Source organism: Cricetulus griseus, chromosome 2, assembly GCF_003668045.3.
Source record: "Cricetulus griseus strain 17A/GY chromosome 2, alternate assembly CriGri-PICRH-1.0, whole genome shotgun sequence".
Taxonomy (NCBI): domain Eukaryota; kingdom Metazoa; phylum Chordata; class Mammalia; order Rodentia; family Cricetidae; genus Cricetulus; species Cricetulus griseus.
Window position 1 is genome coordinate 177,047,375 of NC_048595.1, and position 11,521 is coordinate 177,058,895.

Consider the following 11,521-nt stretch of genomic DNA (forward strand, 5'->3'; position numbering starts at 1 on the left):
TGTGTCTGCAATTACAAAGATGGAGAGACCAGAGGCACGGGAGGGGAAGGACTTGCCCACAGCACTAGGTACACCAAGCAGGCTTGATGGGCAACCTGCTGGTTGTTGCAAAATGACTCTTACTCCAAGAATGATCTTGAAAATGAAGCAAGTACCCCTGTTAGGGACTAGCCCAGGCTCTGCCTTTTACCCTCATGCTAGTCCTTGATCTTAACTATATAATACCTTTTGATTATTATCTTCCTCACAAAACAGTCGGCCATAACAGCAGGCTTCTGCTTTGTGGACCAGAAATTCTAACACCCAGAGGGTAGTTAATATACTGTATGGAGACATAGATACAACTTATGGTGATCTATGAATTCACAGAGACTGTGACATCACATCATGCACAGGACCTGCACAGGTTCAAACCAGACAAAAACTCCAGGACTCAGAAAGGGAAGTGGACAAAAAGTCCCACCCCTAACCAAGAGACACTGCTTATAACACCTACTGGGCAGTCAGTTTTCTACAATGGAGTGTCACTAGGTATATCAACCCCATTCCAGGGAAGGACCCATGCCCAGAACAGATGTCATGTTTTTTGTGAACATTTTTGTCTTGTTTTGTCCTGTTGGTTTTTCTTTTTTTATAATTTGTCTGTTTTGGTTTTTATGGTTTGTTTGTTTATTCGTTCTTGAGAGAGAGGAAGGAAGGAAGAAGAACCAAGGAAAGAAAAGGAAGGAAGGAAGACCATGCAGTTGTGGGGGTAAAGAGGTCAGGAAGAGCTGGAAGAGTTGGATGTCAGAGAGGAAAAATGTGATTAAATATATATTTTATAAAAACAGATACATGTTATTCAGTCTGGGTGTGGATAATAGAAAACAGAAGGTACTGAATGCTAGACTTTCACCTTTCCACCAGGGGCTGGGGTCCCTGTAGTCATCCAGCTTTATGGCTGCTCATCGCCCTCTAGTGACCAGGATGTGTCACTATAATTTTGTGACATTTCTTGAAAATTGGAGCTTCTTATATTACTGGTCAGGCTTGGGTGTAATTAATAGCTATTTCAAACATCTAAGAGTTTTATTAAACCCACTAATATCATTTATCATTTTGACACCTGACAACTTCATACATAACATATATCCAAGACAGTACCAGATGAAAGGGTATAACAATGAGCAGGTCCTATATGCCCCCCTACCTGAATGCTTACATCCTTAGGAGGGGAATCCACACCGAAGGAAGTAAAACACCACTGTGAGGAGTCTGGGGAAGGAAACACACACAACTAATATGGAATATATTACGTGGTGGCTCCTATTCAAGGAAACATCTCTGAAGAAATGTCCCTGCGCAAGCTTGAGCTCCTTGAGCTTGAGGTATTGAGGGCAGGTCAAGGATACCTGGCATAGAGGAAGATACAAGATAAAGCTGCTAAGGCAGGTACATCATTAACTGCATCTGTTGCCCATTCATGTTAAAAATGGTCCCAGAGAAGAAACATTGAGTATTTTACAGTGACGCAGCCTCTGGTGGTGATAGAGATGAGGTCCAGGTACCCAAAATAGACCCTGCAGGACACAAAGAGTAACGGGGTGGGAGAGACTAGGGCATGCCATCCAGACTGATACAGGGACAATAGCAACTGTGAGGTACTTGGCAGGCCACTTGAGCCTCCCTACTTATTTGTCAGGTGAGACAACAGTCCAGAGAATGGTCGGCTCCATAGGCAGTGATGCTAAGCCCCTTCTCTTGCATCCCTTGTATCCAGGTCGCCAAGAGTCAGAGCCCTATCTCCTACAGCACTCCCAATTGCCCCAGGTTCTCTCAGTCTGTGATGCTTCAGAGCTAGGTCCATCACTATTACTCCATTATTACCCTGGAGTTCCAAGAGCCACCAAGAGCTTGTCCAAGAGACAAGCTATGTGTACCCCCTGTACTCACCCTGCCCTACAGCTGCCTACTGTGCCCCTTTTCTCTGGCCACATGGATAAGCTATGTGTACCCTTGTACTCCACCCTGCCCTATGGCTGTCATACTGAGCTTCTGCCTACTGTGCCCCTTCTCCCTATGGAGGCTAACCACTAACTGTTCTCTTGCTTCCAAATCCTGACTAAGCACTGCTCATCTCCCAGCATCAGCGTGAAAGTCTTCTCCGCCAGAAGACCGCCCTGTCTTCCCCAGGACCACTGAGAACACTGAATGCGGGCAGCCTATGTCCTGATCTCTCTCTGCAGCTAGACTCAAAAACCCAGAAGACAAGAACTGTCTACCTCACTTTCTCCCAGACAGTGTCTGCAGTATCTGTCACTTAGAAGGTGCCCCAAAACTATCTAATCAATGAGTAAGTGAATAAATGAAAGCAAATGACTCTCCTCCTAGCTGCTGTTTTTTACCATCATGTCTCTGTTTGCCATATCTATGTCCCCATCCCCCTTGCCTCCTTCTCTCTTGATGTCTAACAGGGGCCTGATTACTGCTGTAATCTGGCCCAAGAGAAAGAAAATAGTCTGTTCCTGCCCAGACAGCGACTTGTCAAGCTTATTACTTGTGGCAGCTGCTGGTGTCTCCTAAACACAGTGGTGGTAGGAGATGGGGCATGACAGGAAAGAGCTATCCACATTTAAAAGTTAGATGTTCTCTTCTCTGGAATTGATTTTTCTTTGTGAGTAGGACAAAAATATCTGAAAGTTGATTTATTTTTACATAAATTTTTGTAGTGTTCTGAGACTTGGCTCCCTGGGAAAGTATACAAAGTCACCATAGATCCCAAGGCCAAAATTCTCTACAAGGTTTCTTAGGTAAAATAGCTGCAGGGTGAATCAACATGTTTTCCTCCTGCAGGCAAGAAGGATCCTGCCATGCTCATAGATGGTACATATGGATCCTGGAGATGCTTACTGATGGTACATATGGGTCCTAGAGATGCTCACTGATGGTAGAATGGATGCTGGCAATGCTCACTGATGGTACATATATAATCTAGAGATGCTCACTGATGGTATATTTGGATCCTGAAAATGCTCACTGATGGTAGATAAGAATCCTGGCCATGCTTACATTACGGGTGGTACATACAGGTCCTAGAGATGCTCACTGATGCAGTAATGATACATATGGATCCTGGCAATTCTCACTGATGGTACATATGGATCCTGGCAATGCTCATTGATGGTACATATATAGTAAAGAGTCACTGTGCCTCAGGCTGTTGGGTGATTTTGCTGTGAATGGTCAGGCTGGTCCCTGCCCTTCACAGAGCTAACATTCTAGTATAAAATGGATAGCTGCACAGTTTATTCCAACTGTTCAATGTCAACTGAAATCCAAACCAAAGAGTGGAAAGTCAGGGGTACAAGAGAACACAGCATGGACTGCCTGACCACTCCCTAAAGTCAGGGCAGCCAGTTGCTCTGAAACAACAATCCCAAGACTGATAGCTGAAGATCGAGCAACGTTACCTAGAGTGTGCACACATGTACACTGTTTATGCATGTTTGGGAGCATCTATCTGCCACAACTGTGTAAACACACAGTTTTGTATTTGTATATGTATGCACCTGTACACATGTATATAACACAAGTGTTATGTGTGCTTTTGCATGTTTATACAATGTCTGTGTTTCTAAGGACTCTACATACCACAGGTATCCCATGCATAAATATGTGTGTCTATATACAAACATATGTATAAGCATGTGCTTGGAATATGCAAGCGCAGATCCGTGTGAGTGTCCCAGTACATGAGTGTCTCATGTAGACAATCTCAGATGCATTTCATTGTCCCAACATCCTCAGCCTTCGAACATCAATCATGGCAGGAATTCAGCCATAAAGCAGACCTTGTGATTTCTCTTCATGGAATAGTATTATCAAACCTCTCTGGCTCTCGGTAAGCTCATCATTCCAATAAGAACCTAAGCTTTCCCAGGTTGACTGTATGATAGTTACCCTGGCATACATGTGATGAAGGGCCCTTACTTGTTTCTCCTCAAACCCAGGGGTGGGAGGCACTCTTTGAAGGTTGCACCTGTGGCTTTAACATAGGCCTGTGTGTTCCCGAAGCATGTATCCTAACTCATCAAATTATTTCCCATTACTGGAGCCAGGGACAGGACAGGGGCCTTTCCATGGTTACTATTCCTGCAACACCCCTAGAACAGCACTCACCACACAGACTCCTGTGAAGTCCCAGCCCTGTTCACCAATGGACTTCCCTGTGTGGTGCTGAGAAAGTAGAGTTCCCCACTTCTCTGCCTTTCTGCATGGACAGACCAGCTCCACCAACCCCACCCTGCAGACAGCTTACACGATTGTGCAAAAGCGGTTTCTTCCTCTCTAACATGAAGTGCACAGTGGCACACTCCCAACCGCTGCAGAGGGATTAGCTGAGCTCATGACCTGCTGCTGCACGTTCCCATGCACAGGGCTATCACTGAGGCTGGGGACAAGGGAGAACTGCTACTGAAAGAGTCAACTGGGGAAACCCTGACTGACAGGAGTCCACATGCCTGGTCACCTTCTAACTGCAGTGTGGCCTGGGCTGAGGTTCACTTAGCTGTCCAACTTTCCTCCCTTGGAAAATGGGAATTGAAAATATACCTGCTTCTTGTTTAAATGACTAATGAGGAAGTGCTCTTCATGCCATGCCACTATTTCTATATATTGAGCAAAATTATAAACAAAGATTGGAGTATAGTTGGTGTCAACACCCCACTTAATATTCCAAAATGACTTTAGCATATAGGTCTCTATTATCCCATGTTACAGAAGAGAACACCAATGCTCAGAGAGGGAAAGGAATTTTCCCAAGGTAACACAGCTAGAAGCAGCAAGCCATGACTGAATTTAACTCTGCCTGGCTTCAAGTCCAAAACATGTGTGCCAGGCAATTTTCTCACATCAGGATGGAAGGCACATGTGATCAGACTTCCTACACCCTCTTCCTGAGTTCACCCAGCCTGACCAAGGTCTGATGTCTCAACTCTAAAGGGAGGAACAAGAGTAACAGGTAGGTGTCGAGGAGCCTTGCAGCCTAGTGCTAGAATTGAGTGTCCTCTAAGATCAGGAAGCAGGCAAGCTCAGGGGGGAGGAGGGGAGACGGAAGAGCACAGGTTCCAGTGTTGGTCCCATGGCAAATGTGGCACCAGAGTCTGTGCCATAACAGTACCATGTGGCAGGGAACAATCCATTCTTTCTCTGTTAGGGGACACCAGGTTGCCACTGGGCCCAAAGCTTGGGAATCCAGAAACCCCAGGACTAACGGGTTCTGCACCATGTCAGAGTATGGATTTTCAGTGTCTGCATGGAGGAAGTACCAGCTTCCTCCCACAGACAATCAGCAAAAGTGTGCCTGTTTCCTCACATCACCATAGAAATGGAACTAATACACAAATGATTCCGATAGCACCTCACTCATAGTGAGAACTATATGCATCAGTGTTTCAAATTGTGGAAAGCATGGGCGAAAGAAGACTGAACGTTAGAATAAAGATGCCATTGGCTATGACAGAACAGCTGACATGAAGTAGTTTTTCATTCTGCTTTATTTTATTTTATTCAGACAAGCTCTCATTATATAGCACAGATTGGTCTTGAATTTACAGTCCTCCTGCCTCAGCCTCCCAAATACTGCCATTACAGGCCTATGCCACCATTCTCAACCCTAAGTGACTTCAGTAAGCTTTATTAGTTTCTCCCATATGAATGGATGTGATTCAGGGCTGGAGTATACCCCCAGGGGCCTTTATTTCTTTCTCCCACCATTTTCTTTTACATATTACAAATGTCTTCCCAGTCTGGCTGCAGCAGTTCCAGACACCACATCCTAACAAAGTTACACCCAGAACCAGAAAGGAGAGAACAGAATCATTCTTATACCTAAATTTCTGTCTTATAAAGGAAAAAAAATATCTGCCAGAAGCCTCTAAGAAAATGCCTTTTCTTGCCAGTACCAGAGAGGGTCATGGGACCATCTGCAGACATTATGGAAGGATCACTAGAAAAGCGAGGTTCTGGCATTTTTCATCCCAGTCTATAGTTGGACTACTTGCCAAGGAAGGCAGAGAAGAGGATAGACAGATGGGCAGATGGACAGCCCCAGATTGTAGGATGGTCCTAAGAAGAAAATGTAGGGGGAAGGTGCAGAAGCACGATGGAAGAGAGCCACCACACAGGTTCCAGATGGCATTTAGCATTCCCATGAGGGACAAGAGGAATAAGCCAATGCCTGCAGGTCAGGCCTAGAGTCAGAAAAGCAGAAGCCAATAATCTCAGGGAGGCCAGGCCTTACTCACAGCTATGGCAAGCAGGCAAGGGGAACATTAAAAAAAAGTAACTGATGACCCTGACCAGTAACAATGACATCATATGACCTGCTGACAACTCGAAGTCTGGCAAGCAAGGATAGTCAACTTTCCTCTCTTATTTTGGAGTTGTTTTAATTGATGACAGAGATAGAAGAAAATGTTTGCTTAGAGAATGCCTTGATGTGGCTGGATATGGCAGCACAAACCTATAACCTCAGCACTTGAGAGGCAGGGGCAAGAGGATCGTGATTTTGAGACCTTGGCAGAGAGGAAAGAGCTGGCCACTTGGTAGTGAAGGTTAGCACTCTAGCCATGCTAGATCAAGAATGGTTGTGTGTGTGTGTGTGTGTGTGTGTGTGTGTGTGTGTGTGTGTGTGTGTGTGTGTGTGTGTTCCAGTGCACATGTATGTACAAGTATAAATACATACACATGTGTGCACATGGGTGTCATTCCTCAATAGCATCATTCCTCAGAAGTGCAGTCTACCACCTTATTTTCGAGACAAAAAATCTCTCACTGGCCTTGAACTTGCCAACGAAGCTAGGCTAGCTGGCCTGTAGACCCTGAGGATCTTCCTGTACCACCCCTTCCCTAGTACATAGGATTAGAAGCACACACCACTACATGCCCAGCTTTTTAATGTGGCTCCTAGGAATCAAACTCAGGTCCTCATGTTTGCATGGCAAGCATGTTGTGCAATGAGCTACCTCCTAGCCCAATGAAATTAATAATCTTTTTCCATAAAGGTTCACATGATATTTTAGGACAGTGGAGTAATATGACCTCTACCCCACTTACTCTTAGTAGACAGTGGCAGCTGAATGGGCTGGATTCAACTCATCTTTCTGCAGGCAGAGAGGGACCTGGGTTTGGGCCCTGGGCTGTGTTAAGTCCCTGTTCTATATAGCAAGTTTCTTGAGACAATAGCCTAGGCCAAGGCATTCACACTCTACTGCCAATGCATGCTGACTGGGTCTGTGAAGAAGCAAAGTGAGCTGGGAGAGGAGGCTCTGGCATGTGAAGGACTCAAGACTCATGGAAAAGAGCCAGTTATCCTATAGCTTTTGATCCTATAGCTTTTCAGTAGAAACCACAAGTGCACGCATGTGCAGATGGACTCTGCTGCTTGTTACGTGATGGTCATTTAGGATTTTAAACCTGGGGGCTTGCAGAGGTAGCTCAGATATTAAGAGCACTAGCTGCTCTTCCAGAGAAATCATTGGGGTTCAATTCCTAGCACACGATGGCTCACAACCCTCTATAACTCCCATTCCAGGGACTCCAACACTTTCTTCTACCCTTCTGCTAGAATGCACATGATACACAGACAATGATGCAGGCAAAACTACCATACACATAAAATAAAATTACTTTTTAAAAATATTGTAACTCTGGTATAGACCAAATCAAAACCATCTGGTGGCCAGGCAGCTTGGAGGCAGCCAGTCTGTGACCTCTGGCCTAGAAGCTCATCCTTCCTGAGGGAAAAACTAGGACAACCAAGTACACATGATACATTTGAGTGGCAAGATCCAGGAAACCTGCACACTGCTAGTCTGAGCCTTTGCTAATGGAACGTCCAACTACTACCACACGGCTTTAAATCCAGGCATAGGAAAGGTGCCATTTAGCTGTACCAAGGGTGTTCTCCTGCCTCATTAGTCCCTGCTTTTCCACAAGCAGTGGTGCCCTGCTGGGTAGCAGCCATAGCAGGAACCTTTGCCTCTGAGAAGTAATGAGATCATGTAATCTGCAAACCATAATACCACTGAGAAAACAACTTAACCAGTTTCTGGCTTCTTCAGCCCCAAACACTAATTCCAAGGCTCCAATACTGAGTACAGTCATCCTGTGGGTTGTTGGTTCCAGGGCTCACGACACATAATAAAATCTGCTGAGTTTCAGGTCTCTTACACAAAATGTAGGATTTGCATGTTAACTACATTCATTCTTTGGCATGCCTTAAATCATTAGAGATGAATTCTAATGCCCAATGACATATTAATGCTGTGTGAGTGACTTATCATTCAGCAAATGACAAGATGCAAATGTTGACTCATGTTTAGAATAGATCCAATGTCTTTTCATGTTTTCAAACTGTATTTGGGTCCACAGGCAGGATGGGCTGAAGATCAGGACAGTATAGGGGAGAGTCATTCAGCTTAGAGTCTAGGATGTGTCAGCCTAGCTCAGTTTGAACCAGTACTGTGCCCTGCTGTAAACACAACCAACAGGTAGCAGACTGAGGAAGGAGATTTGAGGTGTCAACACTGACTAATTCTAAAGGAACTAGAAAAGAATTGATGGGGTAATCCTAGACTCCTCAGGATCAGAACCTCCTAGGAAGAAACTCTGAGGCTCCAGCACAACATAGTCAAGTCCATAGGCCTTGGAGTCAGACACAGCTGAACTGGCAGGGTCATAAAAATACTCTAGCTAAAAGGCAATTTACTCTGATGAAGAGAGGGTCATGTGGGACCTCTCACAAATGGAAAGAGGAGCCTCGTGCAAACTGGAAGCATACCATAGTAGAAGCTGCTGGGAGTCTGGCCCAGACACCTTCACTGCAGTGACTAAGTTCTGAGGCATGCTTCTGCTCTTGTGTGAGATACACTAAAGACTCCTCGTGCAGGGGGAACAATTCTAAGAGGGCCTTCCTTTGCATTCTCTGGGTGAAGAAAGTTTCAGGTACCATAGTAGAAGGAGAAGGAATCCTGGTTAGTACCATAGTAGGAGGAGATGGAATCCTAGTGGTACTGTAATAGTAGGAGGAGGAGAAGGTATCCTGGTTGGCACTGTAGGAGGAGGGGATGGAATCCTTGTTGGTACTGTTGGAGAAGGAGAAGGTATCCTGGTTGGTACTGTAGGATGAAGAGATGGAATCCTAGGGGTATCATAGTAAAAGGAGAAGGAATCCTGGTTGGCCATGGCAGCAAAGCCTTACACACAGAAGGTAAGACTCCCGTAGGGGAAACCAGAAGCCATGGGTGAGATGAGAATGGCTTCATGGACCATTACTAACAGACACCTAACTGTTGTGCAACTGCCATGGGGTTTCCTAGAGGACTAGCAATGTCCAAGTATCAAGGCCTCAGCATACTGGCAGACAAGGGAAGCCCTTAATAAGCATTAGTGATTTTGTTTTTTGTTTTTTGTTTTTCGAGACAGGGTTTCTCTGTGTAGCTTTGGAGCCTATCCTGGCACTCGCTCTGGAGACCAGGCTGGCCTCGAACTTACAGAGATCCTCCTGCCTCTGCCTCCCAAGTGCTAGGATTAAAGGCATGTGCCACCAACCAACACCTGGCAGCATTAGTGATTTTGACTGTGGCCTCTGATCCTTCACCAAGCAAGATTCCCTCTAGAGCACACCTGCTGAAGCAATTGTCTCTGAGACTGTTTCCTTTGGAATCAATACCTGGAATGGAAACCACATCTGATGGGAGATTGGGGAGGTTTTGCTAATCACCCGTGCATCTCTGCAATCAGAAGCTCTCAGCAAATACCTGGAGCTGAGCTGATTCCACAAAGGATATTGCACAGAATTTATTCACTTTCTCTATACCAACATCCTCCACTGTCCTCTCTCATCAAGCAGACTGGGTGACTTGAGGTTCTGGCACTTTCGCTCACCCACATCTTTAGGTCAGGAGAGGAGTGGAGGTGCCTCAGTCTCAACACTTTATCTCCTGTTAATATTCTACCAGGTCCAGATCACACCAAACCTCAAAGACTCTAAACCACATCCCAAAGCATGCACAGGACTGTATGCTTCATCACCCCCAGTATGTGGCATTTTTACTGCTCTGAAAAGTCAGGGATCTAAAGATGCATGTTTCATTTGAGGTACACTCAAACTTCTGAATCAATGATTCAGAAATGCCTTTGGAAAGTTGATTGGCAGTCACCTGGCCAGGCAATGCCACCATGCTTCGAAGGACATCCCTGGATAGAGAACAGGTCTAATAAAGGTCTCCATGCTCATTTCTACCTCTATTGTGCTATAAAGGTTTAAGGGCCCTCATCTTCCACTTGGATACTTCTAGCCCCTCCCTATAAAGTGGCCACTTCCATCATATGCTCATTGGCACGCATACACTGAGACCCACCTTGAGCCAGTTTCTCGGTTAAATGATGGAAAGGCTACTGAGACAATATTACACATTCTCTCAACTCTTCACCACAGTGGCGCTGTCACACTTCTCTTTCATAATAACTGTGTATGTTGCCATGTCACTAGAAACTAGAAAATTTTCTGTGTTGCACAGTACTCAACTTCCAGTTTGTATTTCCTGGTATTATGCTTTGTCCTCAGAAACATTAGCTAGTTTCTATACACTGTTCCTGTTAGAAATCAGGCACTTCCACAGCCTGCCTTCAGAAACTCAGTGCCAGCAGCTCAGGTGCACATTTCCACTGTCTCTATGAGTTGTGTAACTTCCCTATGTACGTGTATACCCTTTAAAAGGTCCCTCCTGACATCATAGCTCGTTCACTTTATCTCCTGGTCTCTCTGTCTGCCTCTCTCTCTCTCCCTCTCTCTCTCTCTCTCTCTCTCACACACACACACACATCCCCACTCTGAGTCAGCCTTTGGCTCCCCTCCCCCAATAAACCTCCTAAGTGAGATTTGTTGTGTAGTGCGATCTCTTTGGAGCACACCTTGACCCTAACTTGTGAAAGGTACCTTCTGACACTTAACAGTTCCCAGCTTGTGTGCTGTTTGGAGAGATTTGATAAGCATGTGTAAAGTCAAGTAAAATATTTAAATTCTGGGCACATAAAAAGTATTGTTTGACTTAGCTAGATCTATATGACTCAGATTTTAATACTTTCGTTTTCATTTTCAGCGTTTGAGGAAGCAGTTAAGGATGCTGCTTTCTCTTTCTGTAGAAATATTAAAAGTTAGCTCTTCTCATCTACTGCTTGAATAAAATTCCTCCCTCCCAAAAAGATTAACAATTACCCAACAGTTGGGATGGAGGAGGGGGCAGAGATTGGCCCTAAGTGGAAAGTGCTCTCAAGCCCACTTTCTATCCAAAGACAGAGCTGGTCCTGAAATACAAGGTAAGGTGACTAGAAAACCCAATTCCTACCTCTCTTCCTCCCAGTTCTTCTCCAAAGGCAACAGCTCCCCATCAGTATCAACCAAGGCCAGTGGAAAGAGAAAAGAGAAGATGGATGCATCTCACTGAGATCCAGTGATGGTCCTGTAACAGCAGATCCA